We start from the raw sequence: 19,272 nt of genomic DNA on the forward strand, positions 1-19,272 counted from the left end.
GATAATATCTGCATGGTGGGAAAAATTCATACCCAATGGCTATTTCCATTCCCTGAAAACAAATGCAATTTGGTAATTAAAAGATCAAGAGCATATAGAGTGCATAAGAAAAGCAATTACAAATAATCCTTTTTATACTAAATATAGATAACAGATGGAACGCCAATTGTTTATGTTGAGGGTGAAAATATTCACACAAAGACATTGTTATACTTAAGATAAATCATGTGTATGAACCCAGTACAAAGCTAAATGAAATGGGTCCAGGATTGAACAATTTGAGAAGATTGCCTATCTATTGAACAGGCTAAGATTTATTCAACTTTGTCACTGAGACCGTATTAATCCAGTGTTATTTGGAAATCCATTTTTTTGTTAAATTCAATATGCCTCGTGATTTTTCTAGGTGTACTGACCTTACAATGTGTAAAACAAGAACCCTGTGTGAAGAGTTTCACTGAATTCTTGGTCACTTGAGTAGATGAAGTAAATGTTGAACTACCAGATTGATAACGTCGGCTGTATTTAACCACCAACTGGAAAGAAATCAGATTTCATATTGGAGAGAAAATATCTAAATGTTGCACTCAACCCAGTGACATGTTATTCTGTTTCTCAAGTGGTGCATTCCCCTGTGTCAGTATTTTGATTTCACAGTCCACAGGAGATGAAAGAAAGGAATGAGGCTCCAGCTCAAGTTCTGGTACTTAAAGAAGAAAACTGACTTCACTGGTACTGGCATTAATGAAGCACATTTTATCTTAGTACAGGCAGAACCTAGAAAGCTCTGTCACTGTCGCAGAAACTAGAGCCAAAGTTATGTGATTCTTCTGGCACTTGTGCAGGCAGATAGAGACTTATAAGAAAGGGGTGGAAAAGCAGAAGACTGCAGTTTCTATCAAAGAAAGCCATGGAATAATTTTACTAGTTAAGTCCATGAAATTAAAGAATCTGACTTGCATTTATTCTCTTCCTTGAAATTTCCTTTTTTTCTGTTAAAGTACATTCTGTTGGCGACAGATGTATTCTTTTATTTTCAAGCAAGACACTCAGAGAAGGCACAATGGGATATTATATTTAAAACCTAACATTAAATTAATAGGATTTGACAACATGAATTTATGCATATGAATCAAAGTGATGACAAATAATTCCAATGTTCAGGACCAGTCTTTGTGCTTGTACCTCTCCATGGATTTGGAAGCTTGTATTATTGCAAACATCTCCTCTTAAGTTTTATATCAGTTTTAATTGTCAACTAATTTCTTATGTCACAAATATTTTATCAAATATTGTTTAGATTTTCCATTTACAGGATTCCTTCCCTTTACATTTTCTTTATTGCTTCCATTTCCATTTTCAGGTCTTGAGTAGTTTCCTTTATCTCTTTGGGTTTTTCCTTGACTTTCTTTTAGGGATTTATTAATTTCTTCCAATTCTTCGTCTTTGCCTCAATTTATTTAAGGAATTTATTCAGTATGGGAACAAGAGAGATCGGGTTTGGGAAGGTCAGAGGGAAGAATACTGAAAGAGACTACTGGGAAAGGGGGACATTTCAGGGTCATTCCCTGACATAAGTGAATCTCCCAGGAATCTACAAGGAAGACCCCAGGTTCAACTCCTAGAAATATCAGATACATAGCCTGAGCTGGCCATCTCCTGTGATCAGATTGGTGCCTAGCCCAGATCTCCCTGGAAAGGGGAAATAAATGCATTTATTAAAAAAATATTGTTTATAGTAGTTGTAATGAGGAATCCTTAAACTAGATCTAGATTATCTGAAATATATCTAGGTTAATTTGCCTTTCCTTTCCATGAGACAAGAGAACTCCCAATGGCCCCAGTACTCCTCACTACTACCTACATTTGTAAACCTGATGGATCAGAAATCCAGGAATAACCCGTGAACATCACCTATTCTTTAAGAGGTCCTCTAACAATATGTACAACTGTTTCCATTAGTAACACTTTCTAACTGACAAATAGTGCCAGTAAGCTGCAATTGAATTTCTTAGAATAGGACAGTCTCCTCTCCGTGGACTTATACATAGTAATTATCTTCACAACCGAAATTTCATTGATATAAATTTTCAGTCCTGGTATGATTATAGGAAACATTTGCATTGTAAGTCTCAGCACCATGACGGTTTTTTTCCCCACATAGCTTTCTCTTTCCCAGGATATCAGACTCTTTAATATACTGTTACTGCTATTTGGAATATTGGGGTTGTTGATTTATAAAATTTCTGTGTTTTCACACTGTCTTTTGGCAGTCGAAAGACTTAATTTGAGAAAATCATCCAGAAGATATTCAGGGAAGAGTTAAACTCAGTTTTTATAGATACACACATATGTGCATAAATGTATATGTACCCACTTACAGAGTTTTAAAAGACAAAGTCTCTTTTGCATGTTGGCTTGCAACTTTCTATAGAGACCAGGCTGGTTTTGCACTCTCGGAGGCATCACCATGCTTAATACATACAGCAATTTCACATGACAATATTTGGAGTGCAAATATGATTATCATAGCTCTGCTTCCCAGAAGATTTTATAATATTAATATAATTATTTATTAGATGATAAATGTCCTTCTACAAGTCTATTTATTGAGTATTAATAATTTTATAGATTATGGTTACTACCTCCTAGGTATGCAAAAAGATTATGCTGTATTTCAGTGGATAATACATTTATTCTTTTAAAAATTGAGAGGTGTTTACTTCCAGGCTACATACCTGAAAGTCAAGAGTGTATTCATGTCTTCTATCATAGGACTGCTAATAAATGAAACCAAGGATATATCTTCTTTTGGAAAACATTGGGAGGCATCTTTTTTTCACCCATTAACCCTGAGATGGGTTCACCACTGTTTAACATGCTGGTAGGAAATAGATTCAAAATGCATAACTTTATGTTAATGTCAGTAATAGTTCCCTTGCACTGAAGTTACCATGTGATGCTCAGAGAACATAAGAGAATAGTTTCTACTGTGAGTTTATCTCTACAACTAATAGATACCAATCATTCAGGGTTAGGTAGATACACAGATAAGCATGCAGACAGGCAGGTGAAGGATGGAGATGCCTTTTGCCAGCATGTATACATAGACTAGAGGAACAGAAATATATAAAAGTCAAAATGTGTGTCGGTAGTTTGTTTTTATTTATTTCATTCGTTGTAGGACTCTAGAGACGTAAGTACTTTCTCTAGGCTAGTTTATGTTAAAATACAGAAGATGGTGCATAGATCCTACTCTTGGAAGGGAATTAACTGTGACGATTAACCTGAGCATCTGTGCTGAGTGAGGACTCCCAGGTCTTAGAACTTTCAGTTGCCATGTGTGTGGGGTGGGCTGGAGGTTTGTGTCAACTGTCTGTGTGTATGTGTGCTTGTATGTCTTTGTGAATGTGTCAAAGGTGAACCTGCAAGAGGAGGCCACAATGCACATCAGCTCTTTCGGTGCTGGATATACAAGCAGGTCGTTGTGGTCTACCTCATGTGGATGCTGGCAACTGAAGTCTGGTCATTTGGAAAAGCTTCAAGTACTCTTAACCACTGAGACGTTTCTCCAATTCTTGTTTGTTTACTTCTGAAGCAATAACTAAATACCTACTTTCTGGCATGTCAGTTTCACTAATTTACCTTGGGTCTCATGGCCATTTGACATCTCAAAAACTATAACACTGTCAAATGACTGAAGCTGTTCAATGTCATTAAGTGTTCAATGCCATCAACAGATAAGGACCATGGAATTAACAATGAGAGACTAAGTAAAGTTCATGTGTAATATCCCTCATTCAAAAGATTTCAATTTAAATATATAAATTGAAAAGTGGCTGTGTCAAAAGAATAAAAATATAATTACTGTGATGCACACTGACAGAATCTTATGTGGGAGGCAATGAAACTATTGAAATTATAGGCTCTGTCATCACTAGTATGCAAAATAGAGGTGCGAAAACCTCTGTACACTGCTAAGTAGTTATTAATTTAGGTTCTGAGAGCTGCAAAGTCTCTGGGAAAACTATTCAGCTATGGCCGTGGAATACAAAAGCTGCAGTAGAATATGTATACCAAATACCCTTGCCTGTATGCAAATGAAATTTTACATCCAAAAATGTTGCCAGGATTTGGCTTGAGGGCAGCTGTTGACAGACTCTATGTGTAAAGCAACAGAATCATTAACACATTTAGCAAAACATCATTTTTTTTCTTGTCTTTATATCCAACCCTTGTTAACATCCTGACAAAGTGTAATAGAGGATGACAATATGCCTGCTATCATGACAAACTGATTGTAAATTGTCACTTGGCTGTAGAAAGTGCCCCAGTATCACTTAGCATCAGTTCTATAAGCCAAACATTTTAGAATTAAGTATTGTAGAATTTCATGAATCCTATTTGATTTTATTCACCCCTCCCCAACTCTTCCCAAATCCACCACCCATTTCCTATCTACCAAACATTGTATTCTCATTTTTGAAAAGAGAAAAAATATATCGTTTAGTCCAATTTGGATATTCATAATCTCCTGGATGTACGGCTATCCACTAGAGAGTTATCAAACTATCATGGGTGACAATCTTAAAACCGACCCTAAAAACTGACCCCAATTATCCCAATTTTGGACAACTCATTTTTTATGTGTTTTAGTTGAGTAACACAACTGTACACTGTATCAGATGCCTTTTGTTATGGTGATAAAAAATGGCCAAAAACAACTTCTGGAAGAAAGAATTTATTTTGAAATATGGTTCCAGACAGAGAATCCATACTAGCAAAGAATGGAAGGCCAGCAGGTGGCTGGAGCAGGAAGCTGAGATTGCATCTCCAGCTGTAAACAGGAAGCCATAGCAACTTCCTTTTCACAATCTTCTCCTATTCCTAGCTGTGGCACCAAACAGCCAATATTGACATCAGCCCTTTTAGGTGCTATGCTTAGCTGGGAATTGGGGAAACTAAATATGCCATTCAAAATCCTCCCTGGGATTTTATCATTGGAACATGTAAAGGCATAGTATGTGGTAGGGATAGTATGTAGTTTGTTGATATTATGTTGGAAATTTAGAGAAATGTTTTGATATAATAGATTTTGTTATACAGACTTGCAAAAAATTGATTTTTTTCTTTTGGTAAATTAAGCACAATATCTTTGTAGTTGTATAGTTTGTACATGGAAAGATAATATTCTGTTTATGATTCAGAAGTTACTTATATCAATACATGAATTAGCTAATATATGCTCATGTGACTTTTGTAGTTTGCAGGAACATACCACTTGCTCTCTCAACATAGGTTGACATATATAATTTTGTATATGGAAAGCCAGTCACAATTACCATGCATTAAATATTATATAATAATGACATTAATTTGATTAGTGTTCATAAAATCCACATCAGGAAGTTGTTATTATGCTTATTAATGTTAGGTGTTCTGATTGGTTTATCCAGCCTGTCACCATCTTGGATATATCTGGGAAGAAGGAATCTTTTCTGATTTTTTTTTTAAATTAGTACCTTTATTTTTATTTTTTCCTTCTCTTCCCATGATTTCTTTCCAATCTTCTCACTCCCTTTCCACCCAACTTTAAGTGCTGCCTCAAAAAACAAAAATATGATAAATCACAGAAACCTCCAAAACACAGAAACCAAAATAAAAACACACCCTGAATGAAACAAAACACCAATATAACCAATAAAAGCATACACCAAAAAACAAACAAACAAACAAACAAAAAGGCTGTGGAGTGTGCATTGGTCTGATTTACCCAATGTCACTCCACTGGAGAAAGCTAATTTTCCCTCCCCCAACCAATATAATTGACAGTTCAGTTGTTATTTCTTTGTGGCTCTGTTTTCCATGCATTTGCTCACTCATTTATTTTTTTAAACAACAGAGCAAAGTAAAATGTAATAGGATAAAACAAAACCTGTCACTTTTGAGTTGGAGAAGATAGAATAACAGAAGGAAAAGAATCCCAAGAGAAGGCACAAGATTCAGAGACCCACTCATTCGTATACCCAAGAATGCCATAAAAATTCTAAATTGGAAGTCATAATATACACACAAAGCTCTGTGCATGGTGCCCCAGTCTCTGTGAGTTCAAATGATCTTTGCTTATGTTGATTTCGAGGGCTTCTTTTCTTTCTACCCTCCCTCCCCTCTGGATCTTATACACTTTCTTCCACAGGGCTCCTTGAACTCCAAGCAGAGATATTTTCTGGAGACATCCCATTCAGGACCTAGTATTCCAAGGTCTGTCACCTCAACATAATATCTGACTGTGGTTGCCATATTTGTCCTCATCTGCTGCTTGAGGAAACTTCTCTGAGGATGACTAACAAGGTATAAGCAAAGTATCATTGGGATTTACTTCATCTGTGTAGACACCAGTTCTACATCTCCATGTTCAACATAGGTGTTGCCTTCAGCTATGGGGCCTTGCTATCAATCTGTAGAGAGCAACCTATTAGTATTGCCAACAGACTGGGTTCTCTGGAGATTCCCATGTTTAGCAAAAGGGAAGAAGGAATCTTTATTGATAAATTGACCCCATATAATATGTCTTTTGGCAAATCTGGGGAATTGAATGGGTTAATGGTTAATGTGCAAAGGTCCAGCTCACTGTGGGTGATCTCTTTCCTGGGTGGATGATCCCAAGTTGTGTCAGAAGGCAAGCTGTGAAGGCTACAATGGTAAGCACTGTTCCCCTATGGCTTCTGCTTCAGTTTCTGGGTCAAGTTCTAGCCCTGATGAAATGTGACCTGAGGATGAGCTGCAATAAATCCTCCCTCCCCAAGTTGCTTTTGGTCATTGAGTTTTATCATAACAATAGAAACCTAAAACATCATGTTATTATTCCTTTTCAGAGAAAAGCCAAGACTAGAGAAGTTCAACAATTACTGTCTGATTATTTATTAAGTGAAATTACTGAAGTTTGAATTCATATAATCTATTTTGAAAAAAACTAAGAGATATGTCACTATGCTGCTGCTCTGCTATACATTTGTGATTATTTCCTTCTGATGGTTTTATTAATGTTAATATTATCACATTCTATTTTTACTTGTTAAAAATACCTCAATATATTTGACAAAGACTGAATCTGTACTTAATTGATTCTTACATTCTTTCTGCTTTTAATGAACAATTTATGTCTTTCATATTTTTACTAGTCTCCATGTATTTTTGATGACAGTAATTCTTTAATATGTGATACAATATTCTTATAATACAATACTTTAATTTTTACAAAATATTGTATTGTAATATAATACTTAAATAATTCTTTAAGTTGTCATTTACCATTTTATATTTTATGATGCTTCTTTAAGTGAAGACGCATAAAAACATTTTCACATTCACAATTATCATTTATCATGTGATTTATAATTTATAACTATTGTGACTAGCTGAATCTGATCTATCACTGCCTCAGGAGAAAAGAAGGCCACAGCTGCTTATTAATGCATGTCAATAGCTCTAGAGTGGAGATATCAAAGATGTTTGTCATTCATCACTTATGTCCTTCCCCGCTCGCCATTTCTCTGCGTCTCCAAGTTATAAACATTTTAAATACTTAGCCAAATTCCCACTGCTCCTAAAATTATCTTATCTAGTCCATGAAAACCAATGTCTTTTAGGACTTGAAATCTCAATCTTTCTTCCACCACCTTCACCTCAGAGGTCTGATCACATCAGCCCTTGTGGTTCTTTCTACAACTTAGAATTCTCTTCAACAGATTAATCTACATTAAAAAATTGATGCACAGCTCTTTGCTCTCTTCTCTTACCCTCTTCATCTCTTCTCGTCTCTCCCCTCTCACTCTCACCCTCCCCCACTTTAATAAACTCTGTGGTTAATGTAAAAAAAATTCATGCGCAGACATGTGACCTATAGCACACCCCACACCCTTTTTACTGTCAGTGACACATATATTACAAAGTATGTGTGTATACTTGGTATACATATATTTGGTACACGTAGACATATGTATTACAAAATGGATACAAGAGTTCAAAGAGGCTGCATCAGTTTCAAGAAGTGCCAAAGTAGACTAACAAAAATGTGATTAAGTCTGTGTTGATAAAGCAATGAACCCCAAACCACTATAAAACAGAAATGACTTCTGTGAGGAAGTCCTCATAGAGTCATAGGTTTGAATGTGGAGCTCTGAAATTAAGTAGAGCTGCATGCATAGGGACAAGCGTATGTGTGGCCTGAGGATGGAAACTTAGACGAGTTAGTAGGTAGATGTGCAGAGGTTTCATGTCAAGTAATTCATGTCAACAGCAGGGCTCAAGCGGGCCTGAAGTCCTAAGGACAGTCAGGAGTCCCTTGGCTGTCAATCCGTGACACACAAACTAAGCAGGCAGATGAGACATTATTAGGCGCTCTCACCTCTGCAATGCTAAGCATCCACAGCTGGTTCTGAATTCTGAGATAAAATGCACGCATGCTTCTGTCATCACAATTTACCCTGGTAAGTTTACAGAGTGGTTCTCCTCCTCCTCCCTTGAAACAATTGTTTCTGAGTAACCTACAAGGGTCATACCACAGTCATTCTCCATTCTGCAAACAAAGTCAAAAGCTGAGTGTAAAACTCTCGGGGAAGAACACAGCCTGAGAAATCATGCTTTCCACAAGAAAGCGTAACATGGAGTAAGCCATGGCCTTGTTTATTGCAGGGACTGTTGGGAATGTTCCATGACATTGAAGTCAGAGTGGAGACAATGTCTGAAGCTCATGAGGATGCAGAGAGGACTATTGACTGCAAGTTACAGGAAAACATGAGTTTGATCTAAGAAATAAAAGGAAAAACTGTGTCTGATAAACAAGTTACAAACGAGGCTTGATGTGTTTCCAGGAAGGAATAAACAACACTTAGGATTCTAAGAGCAGCATATTCACTATAACTTTTTCAAATGGAGTACACAATGGAGTACAAGGAGGACTCTGTGTCATACCTGGTCCTCTGGAGAAGGGGAAAGGGACAAGATCTCCTGAGCAAATTGGGAGCATGGGGGAGGGGAGAGGGAGCTACGAGAAAGAGAAGGGGAGAAGAGGGGTGAGGAGGACAGGAGGGAGCAGGAAGGTTGAGTAGGGGGAAGAATAGAGGAGAACAAGATAAGAGTTACCATAATAGAGGGAGACATTATAGGATTAAAGAGAAATCAGGCACTAGGGAAAGGTCTGGAGATCTACAAAGATCACACCAACTAATGATCTAAGCAACAGAGGAGAGGCTACCTTAAATGCCCTCCCCTGATAATGAGATTGATGACTGTCTTATATGCCATCCTAGAGCCTTTATCCAGCATCTGGTGGAAGTAGAAGCAGACACCCACAGCTAAACACTGAATTGAACTGGAACCCAGATGCAGAGAAGGAGGAGGGATGAGCAAAGGAGTCCAGACCAGGCTGGTGAAACCCACAGAAACAACTGAACTGAACAAGGGGGAGCTCTTGGTCCCCAAACTGATAGCTGGGAAACCAGCATGGGACTAATGCAGACCCCATGAACGTGGGTGTCAGTGATGAGACCTCGGAAATCCATGGGGCCTCTTGTAGTGGATCAGTATTTATCCCTAGCATAGGTATGGGCTTTGCTATCCCACATAGAGGGATACTTCCTGAGCCAAGACACACTGGGGTGGGCCTAGGCCCTATCCCAAAGGACATGACAGGCTCTGAAGACCCCCCTACAGAAAGCCTCACCCTCCCTGGGAAGCAGAAAATTTATGGGACAGGTAGGGTTTTAGTTGGGGGTAGCAGGGGAGGGCGAGGGAACTGGGATTGACATTTAAAACAATCTTGTTTCTAATTCAAATAAAAAATGGAAATGAGAGAAAAAGTAATAAAAGGAAAAGACTAGCATGCACCAACTCAATTCTGCACAGGGGAGTTACCGTACAGAATAATACAAACTCTTTGAAAAAAGGGAGACCGAATTCTCTATTTCCTGGTGGGGAAAATTAAGTTCTGATAAAGATTAAGTATAGGGAGTAATATGTGGCCTTTAATTTCCATGCATTTAATGGTATTTAATTCCACTGCGTCTGAAATTCTTTGGCAATCATGCAGCCATCAGTTATCAAAACGCTTTAACAAAATCTTAACTAGGAAACTAAATGCCTACTTATGCAATTGTTAGCTTCAGTTGCTCAAAGAATGCAAAGTCAATAGCAATTAGGAAAGAAAACCTTAGAAAAGGGAAAGATGGCTATAAAATACCTAATTGTTTTTTTAAAAAATACTCCCTTGGTACCTTCAAATGCTAATAAAATGCCCTTTCTATATGACCAGTAGCACACAGGTCTTTCTCTTCTTGTGTAGAAAAAAAACAAAACAAAACAAAACAAAAACCCATACCGTGATGATGTACTTAATACCCTTCATTACTAAAGATTGTATTATTCTAATGTTACTGGTTTATAATTAATTTGTAAGTGACTCCAGAAGTTTAACACCCCACCCTCTGTTTGTTGCTTAGTAACAAACAAGCCACATGAAAAACTGCCAGGTTATTGACTCTTGGTCCTAATGGTGGGAGCATTCTTTTTAGAGTCCTTTATATATTGTCTCTGTAATTTAGCTCAGGCAAACTTGCCTTCATAATGGAAACTTGTCTAAATAAATATAAAGCCATAGAAAAACGACATTGTAAGTATTTAGTATAATGTACATGACAATTGTTTGTCTCAAACACATTGCTGCTAATACATTCTTGTTTTAAAAAAAAGAAATCAATGATAATTGTGCTTCATGTTGCACAGGCAATAATCTTCTATTTTCAATTTTGGCATACCACACAGATGTAACCCACTGGGTATCTTCATGGTACAAGAACATCTGTGTTTCTACAAGTAATAAAGGAACTAAGCAACAGAGCCTTTATTTAATACAAGCATGTCCAAGCTGTTTCAATAAAACACACAGAAAATGAAAGATACTGAGCTTTTGTGTTGTGTCCAGAAAACCCATGTCCAGCACTATGTACAACATAACCAGCTCAGTGGATAGAGTTCACAGACTAAAGGTCAAGCGGAGAACACTGGTCTGAGAAAGATTAGATCAACTTGTCTTAATGCTTAATACATCATTCTTTCTTCTTCATTCCCTCATTCTCTTTCTCCCCATCCATCTCCCCCCCCTACACTTTTTCTGCTGTTTTCTAAATCTTCAACTTTCTAGGGTTTTGTTTTGTGTTTTTGTGTTTGATACCTAAGCACATAAAATTACTGATCTGGAGACCAAAAAAGCATCTTAAAACCTAAATTGATTGCTAATGTGGATTTCAGTTGTTACTATTTTACACATTTTCTTGAAAAAATGAAAGCTTAACACAGCAACCTCTTGCCTTTTCCATCTCAGACACAAATAAAATTTAGACACAGACACATATAGACATATTACACACATGCACACATAAACACACATGAGTTAGGTACTACATTGCAATGCTTGGGTCAATAACAGAGTGCATGTATGATGGTGGTCACATAAGATTATGTGAAACTGAAAACTCTGATTGCTTAGTGAAGCAGTGACCATAATAGCACAATAGTGAGCACTTTTACTTGTGTGCCTGTATTGATGGTGATGTAAAGAAAAAGTATTATTCCTCATATGAAAGTACAGCATTTGCATATATAGTACATGATACTTTATAATGATAAATAACTATGTTACTGATTTTTTGTGCTCATTGCACTATGTTTTAAATTGGGATTTAAAATACGTTATGCCTACTTTTAGAAAACTACTATAAATGAATACTGTATCACACCAATATTAGGGTTTCCTGAAACTCTGGATTTGTATCGTTTTCCCTTTGATTATTTTTGATATATATGGTAATTATCATATTCGGTAATTATCTTACTGGGCTATCTAACGTAGCAAGCTTAATCATTGGATTTTCTTTGGACCACTAGCTAGCAAATAATGACATGGAGGCTTACTATTAATTATTTAATCATGGTCTTAGCTTAGGCTTGTTCCACTAGCTCTTGTGACTCAAATTAACCTGAATTTATTAATCTATGTTTTGCCATTGGCTTCATTATCTCTCCTCTATACCATGTGTCCAAACTCTTCAGTGTTTCCCTGAAGTCTTGGTGGCAAATCTACCTTTCTTCTTCCCAGAGTTCTCTCTCTGCCCAGAAGTCCCACCTATATTCCCCTGCCTAGCTATTGTCCATTCAGCTCTTTATTAAACCAATCAGAAGGTGCCTTAGGCAATGATACATCTTTACAATATACACAAATATTCCACAGCAGTATAATTTTATAATTAATTCACCCATTTAAGTATATTTATATTCAGCTAACTTATTTTACCATTTTATCTTTTTTCATGCCATCTCTTTCTAGTTTGCTTTCTCTTACAGTGATAAGTGCAACCATCAATTGCAACTTTGGTTTATTTGATTTATACTAGTATAAATCAAATGAGGCAAATCATGCCAGGAGACAGTAAGATTTAGGAGCAGAAACCAAGGAATAATGGTGCTTCCTGCATTACTCCTCAGTTTTTTCCATCTTGCTTTCTTTGTTAATGTATTATTGATTAATTAATTAAAAATTTCCCATCCAGATCAGTTTCCCCTCCCTCCTCTTCTCCCAAGCCCCCCATCTACTCCTCCTCCTTTCTCTTCAGAAAAGGGCAGGCCTCCCATATACATCAGCCAGCGGTTGTAAATCAAGTTGCAGGAAGACTAGGCACCTCCACCTCTTTCAAGACTGGGGGAGGCCACCACATAGGAGGAAAGGACTGAAAAATCAGGTAACACAGTCACTCAGAGATCTTTGCCTAGCCCAATTGCCACCAGTGAGTCTTGACCCAGTAACTAATGGTAACAGATGCAGAGACCCACAGCCAAACATTAGGCAGACCTCAGGGAACCCTATGGCAGAGGTGATGGGAGGATTCTGGGAACCATAGGGGGGAGGACACCACATGAAAATTCAAAGAATACACTACCTTTCTTCAACAGCCCAAGTACCACACACAGTGGGTTGAGCCCTCTAACAGTAGTCAACAATCAAACAGCATTCCACAGACATGGCCATAGGCTGATCTGATCAAGACAGTACTAGCTCTGAGGTTCCTGCTTCCCAGGTGACTTTAGGTTGTGTCCAATTGACAATAAAATCTAACCAGCACTATGTCTAAGAGATTGTGAGCAAATACTATTTAAGTAGTACATACACCCTTCCCTCTCTCTGCCAGCTATGAAGGGATGAGTAACAGCCAAGAATGAAAATAAACAATCAAACACCAAATTGAATTATAGATGGTGATGAAAGTTCTGAAAAAAGTTAAATCGGAGTGAAAACTGAAGTAGATTTGCTGAGGCTTCCTGTCTAACAAAAATCCCAGTATCGGGCATCAGAAACCAGTTATGTGGCTGGTCAGGATAAACAGAGTGACTCCAAAAACAATATAGGCGATTGCTGTGACACTGGCTTGCACCTCAGAGGTTGAAGGCATGTCCCTATTATTGAGGACACCACACATGTCAGGCAAAGGACTCAGAAGAAGAAAATGGATCTAACCTGAAAACCTCCTCCTTTTGGTCTAACTGTCTTAGTATCAGAAAGTATTACATAAGCTACCAAGCGAGAGTAGAAATCACGCTCCAATCCACCTCAAGGAATATTGGGGAACACAGGATGGAAAACCAGTCGGAACCAGGGAGTCTAGAAATCACAGGAAAGCTTCATTCATGATCCTGCAACATTATGGTCAGCCTAAACAAGAGCTTAATATTATCAAAAGACATAGTGATGCAGATCGGGGGATCTGTGGGGACCCTATCTGTAGACAATGAATTAAAGACAACTGATGACTGAAGAGAGGAAAAGGATTGCCTATCAGGGATAAGCCCCCTAAACTGGACATCCAAAACAAAGTGGTCAGTCCTGAAATTATATACACACAGCCATACAAATTGGACTCAGCAGGTTGTATTTATACATTTATACTCATATGTGTAAGAATAGCAGAGGCTCACAGAGGCTCTTAGAGGCTGGTGACAGCCACTGCATCTGCATTGGGCTATGCTAGGTCTTCTGAATACATTCTGTGGTTGTTTAGCTTAAGGGTTTTGTGAGACTCCTCACAGTGGGATTGGGGGTTGTCTCTTTTGCCTGCTCTTGGGACTTTTTTCTCCTACTAGATTGCCTTGCCCAGGCTTGATATAAATGTTTGTGACAAGTCTTATTGCATCTGGTTATGCCATGTTCTGTTGCAGGTCAGACACCCCTTGGGGAAGGGGCTGAGAAGACCCTGGCAGCACCAATGTCTCAGGCACCGGGAGTCACTGAGCAGCAGAGCAGGCTGCAGACTGGTTTATTCAGGAAGTTAGGTCTGCCTTTATACCCCCTCCCAAAGTCCCATTGGCCCAGGCGGCTGACTCTGATGTGTGTCCTTTCCTCATTGGTGTCTCTGGTCAAGGGTCTCTCCATCACACCATGGTGGTTTGAGAGACACTGCTTGGCACAAGGGGTCTGACTCCTCCTCATCTGAAGTGTAAGGGGCCTCAGCCACAGGTAGCATTGAGGTAATACAGAGGTTAACATTGGCCTGCTCCTGACAATACTTGTTGTGGGCAGTTATCACTTCCTCTGGAGAACAGGATTTGAGGCTGGCAATGATGGTTAATACGACGGGAACAATTTGGGCAAGACAGAGCACACCCACGCAGAGGTCAGGCTCCCCATGTTTTCTGGAGAAATCCAGGGGGCCAGCACTACGGCCTCATCCCAGAATACCTCCAGATCCAGATCAGTCTTAACCTTAGGCACCTGGTAACCAATGGTGATTTTAATGCCCTCACCTGAGGCTCCTTACAGGGGGAGGGTAAGTTTCTCACTCTCTTGATTTCAAGAGACGTAGACAAGAACAAAGTCTAAAACAAAGACAGACTTGAACAAACACAGTAAGCGTGTCAGACCTCAGTGTAGTAATGTTCCTACCTAATGCACCAGGGGTACCAGACAGACACGAAGGAAAAGACAGAAAGAAAAAGAGGAGGGTCCCCACGCTCACCTTCAGGAGGACCAAACACATGAAACACGAAGGGGGCCAACTCACCGAACAAGTCTCAGAAGAGGGGGCACCAAAACAGGCTGCAAGCACGAAGAGGAGTCCTAGAGGGGGCAGATAGTGAAAGCGAAAGTGCACCCTGCATCCACATAGGCTCCATCCACGGATGGACCGCCAGCAGCAAAACGCAAAGACCAGGATCCAAAAATCAGCTGTGGTGACACCCTGAGTCAAGCGTGGTGGAGACCCAGGCCAGCACGGGATCCACGAGCCCCATGTCTAGGCTCCAGATGTTGCGGGTGACCCTGCTCGGACCCCTCCTGGGGTAGGGCTGAGAGGTCACAGCACCAATGACCCCTGTACTGGGAGTCAGTGAGCAGCAGAGCAGACTGCAGACTCAGGAAGCTAGGTCTGACTTTATACCCCCTCCCAAGGGCCTATTGGCTCAGGCAGCTGACTCTGCTGTATTGTCCTTTCCTCATTGGTGTCTCTGGTCAGGTGTCTCTCTGTCAGCAGTCTCTGGGCTTAGAGGCAGGTTTGGAGGTTTGACTCAGGGAGGAAGTGCCTGCATGCACTCGGGGCTGTCCAGGGCACTGGGGGCAGGGTGATTGTGGCTTGGGTAGCCTGGCAGATATTCCCTGGAGGCCTTCTCTTTCCTGAAGGGAAACAGCAACAATGAATCTAGGGGAGCGCTAAGGTGTGGGGAGAGGGACGGACAGGTATGGCAGGAGGGGAGGTTGAAGTCAAGATTCTATGAGAAAAGGAAAAAAAATGTAAAATTAATTTTTCAAAAATTACAAAAAGATATACTAGAACTACATAGCATTTTTAAGTCATACAAATGAAGATGTACATTTGAGAAACACATAAACCTCAAGGACAACTTGTCAGAAATTGTATTAAACTTTTTAGACATTGTTTTCTTTAGAAATATTTTATACTTTTACTCTCTGTGTCAAACCATTGTCTGTTTCTTTAATGGCTTAAATAATTATTTCCCAGTAGATGTCTTTCTTTACAGAAATTTTAACATTTTATCACCGATGTTCTCTTTGTTCACTGTTTAAATAACTATAGCCTCACTATCACTGAAGGAAGTTTATTAGTAAATAAGTTGATCAGCTGAGAGCATGCATTTCTCACAAGTACACACATTTATTTCAAGTGATAATGTTTTAGAAGAATTTCACTGATATTTTGCTACACTTGAACTTATTATCATTCACTAATTTCCTAACTTAAACTTTACATTTGGATTCTAATGCAAAGATTTCCCTCTGGCTTACATTTTCTTGTAAGCCTTATAGGCAATTAAACTTTCTTGCATGATCTGCCTCCTTGGATTCCCATACCAACACTAGGAACCACCAGGAGACGTCAGGAGAGCAATGTTCCCATGAATATTATTCAACTTTGATTTCTCTTTTTCTGAGAATTACAATAAAGAGTGTCACTTATTTCTGAGAAAGTGTACTTTCTAACCTTTTTGGTCTTAGGCTAGCTAACTGGTTTCATAATTTTGTTTTTCCTGCAGGCTAAATTTCTTAGTAAAGTAAATGACAAATGTTATACAACTCTAGCACCTTCTACCCATTCTTAACTTGTTCCTACAATTTCTTAAATGATATTTTTATCAGCTGATAATGGCGAGTTTGGTTCATTTCAGAAATGGCTGGCACCAGATTTTTGAAGCTAAGTGAGCAGCAATTTAAACACTGCCCACTGGTCATAATTCTGCTCAATTCTACATAATTAATAAGCTTGATTTCTCTTCAACACAGCATCTATAGTATAAATCCTGACCTCACAGAACAAAGGAAGGAGACCTCGACAGCATCAGTGGCTTCATTTTACTAAACTTGAGGTCTTATATTTCCTGTATACAATACACTTTAAAAGCTCTAGACTAAAATTTTGGAGTATGATTTATTGATTAAAACCTTTACCTAATTTATTAAGGACCCGGCTTTTAATACTCTGCACTGCAAAAGGAAACTAACAGAACAAAAGGGAAAAGGGATAAACCATAGTAAAAAATTGTAACCATTTAAATATTTTCCAAGTATTACTCTTCACTTATAATTTTAAAATGAATCACTTCCCTCCTCCTTTCTATACTTCCCATGTCCAAGCTCCTCTAATTCATACTTTTCTTTAGTATTATGATCTTACATAAACACACAAGAGAATCAAGATATAAATACAACATGATCAGTAAGTGTGATATCACCTGCATGTATATCTTTCTAAGACTCACAAAGGTGTTGGAAAACCAATTAGGGGCTAATTGGTTTAGCCCCTAAACTCACTTTCCATCATTAGGAAAGACTAATTTTTTCTCCATTTTTTTAAATTAAAATTAAAAACAAGATAGTTTTACATGTCAATCCCAGTTCCCTCTCCCTCCCCTCCTCCCCTGCCCACCACTAACAGCCTACTTATCCCATACCATTTCTGCTCCCCAGGGGGGTGAGGCCTTCCATGACGGGGGTTCTTCAGAATCTGTCATATCCTTTGGGATAGATAGGGCCTAGGCCAATCCCCTGTGTGTCTAGGCTGAGGGAGTATCCTTCTATATGGAATGGGCTCCCAAAGTCTATACCTATGCTAGGGATAAGTACTGATCTACTCCAAGAGGATCCAAAGATTTCTGAGATCTCCTCACTGACACCCATGTTCATGGGGTCTGGATCAGTTCCATGCTGGTTTCCCAGCTATCAGTCTGGTCAGGTCAGTTGTTTCTGTGGGTTTCACCAGCCTGGACTGGAACCCTTTGCTCATCCCTCCTTCTCTGCAACTGGATTCCAGTTCAGTTCAGTGTTTAGCAGTGGATATCTGCTTCTACTTCCTCAGCTGCTGGATGAAGGCTATAGGGTGGCATATAAGTTAGTTGTCAATCTCATTATCAGGGGAAGGCATTTAAGGTGGCCTCTCCACTGTTGCTTAGATTGTTAGTTGGTGTCATCTTTGTAGATCTCTAGACATTTCCTTAGTGCCTGGTTTCTTTTTAAACCTATAATGGCTCCCTCTCTTATGGTATCTCTTATTTTGCTCTCTTCTATTCCTCCCCCTACATGCTCTCCCCTCCCCCCATGCTCCCAATTTGCTCAGGAGATCTTGTCCCTTTCCCCTTCTCCGGGGGACCATGTATGTCTCTCTTAGAGTCTCCTTGCTTCCTAGCTTCTCTGGCAGTGTGGATTGTACACTGGTAATCCTTTGCTCTATGTCTAAAATCCATATATGAGTGAGTGCATACTATGTTTGTCTTTTTGTGACTGGGTTACCTCGCTCAGAATGGTTTCTTCTAGTTCCATCCATTTGCCTGAGAATTTCAAGACTACATTGTTTTTTTTTTTGTTGTTGTTGTTGTTGTTGTTGTTGTTGGGTTTTTTTTTTCTGCTGAGTAGTACTCCATTGTGTAAATGTAACACATTTTCTTCATCCATCCATTCTTCAGTTGAGGGGCATCTAGGTTGCTTCCAGTTTCTGGCTATTACAAAAAAATGCTGCTATGAACATCATTGAACATATGCCCTTGTTGTATGAATGTGCATCTTTTGAGTTTATGCCTAAGAGTGGAATTGCTGGATCTTATGGTAGACTGATTCCCATTTTCCTGAGGAATCTCCATACTGATTTCCAAAGTGGCTGTATGAGTTGGTACTCCCACCAGCAGTGGAGGAGTGTTCTCCATTGATGTTTTTTGATTTTAGCCATTCTGACAGGATTAAGATGGTATCTCAGAGCTGTTTTGATTTGCATTTCCCTGATGGCTAAGGAAGTTGAGCACTTTCTTATGTGTTTTTCAGCCATTCTAGATTCCTGTATTGTTAATTGTCTATTTAGTTCTGTACCCCACTTTTTAATTGGATTATTTGCCGTTTTGGAGACTAGCTTCTTGAGTTCTTTGTAAATTTTGGAGATCAGCCCTCTGTCAGATATGGAGTTGGTGAGTATCTTTTCCCATTCTGTGGGCTGCCGTTTTTGTCTTGCTGACTGGCAAATTGAATCCAAGAACATATCAGAAAAATCATCCACCATGGTCAAGTAGGCTTCATCCTGGGGATGCAGGATTGGTTAAACATACGAAAATCTATCAATGTAATCCACCATATAAACAAACTGAAAAGAAAAACCACATGATCATCTCATTAGATCCTGAAAAAGCCTTTGACAAAATCCAACACCCCTTCATGATAAAGGTCCTGGAGAG

At 38.9% G+C, this 19,272-nt stretch overlaps 1 long non-coding RNA gene across 1 annotated transcript in view; it reads right to left on the reverse strand.

The window, feature by feature from the left end:
- The window catches only part of LOC103159510, a 179,049-nt gene extending 163,627 nt beyond the window's left edge, over positions 1–15,422 (reverse strand). Inside the window, exon 1 of the long non-coding RNA XR_004771252.1 lies at positions 15,108–15,422. This is a non-coding gene — a long non-coding RNA (uncharacterized LOC103159510). The remainder of the gene's footprint in view (positions 1–15,107) is intronic.
- Positions 15,423–19,272: the final 3,850 nt, after the last annotated feature.

Source organism: Cricetulus griseus, chromosome 10 (genome assembly GCF_003668045.3).
Source record: "Cricetulus griseus strain 17A/GY chromosome 10, alternate assembly CriGri-PICRH-1.0, whole genome shotgun sequence".
Lineage (NCBI taxonomy): Eukaryota > Metazoa > Chordata > Mammalia > Rodentia > Cricetidae > Cricetulus > Cricetulus griseus.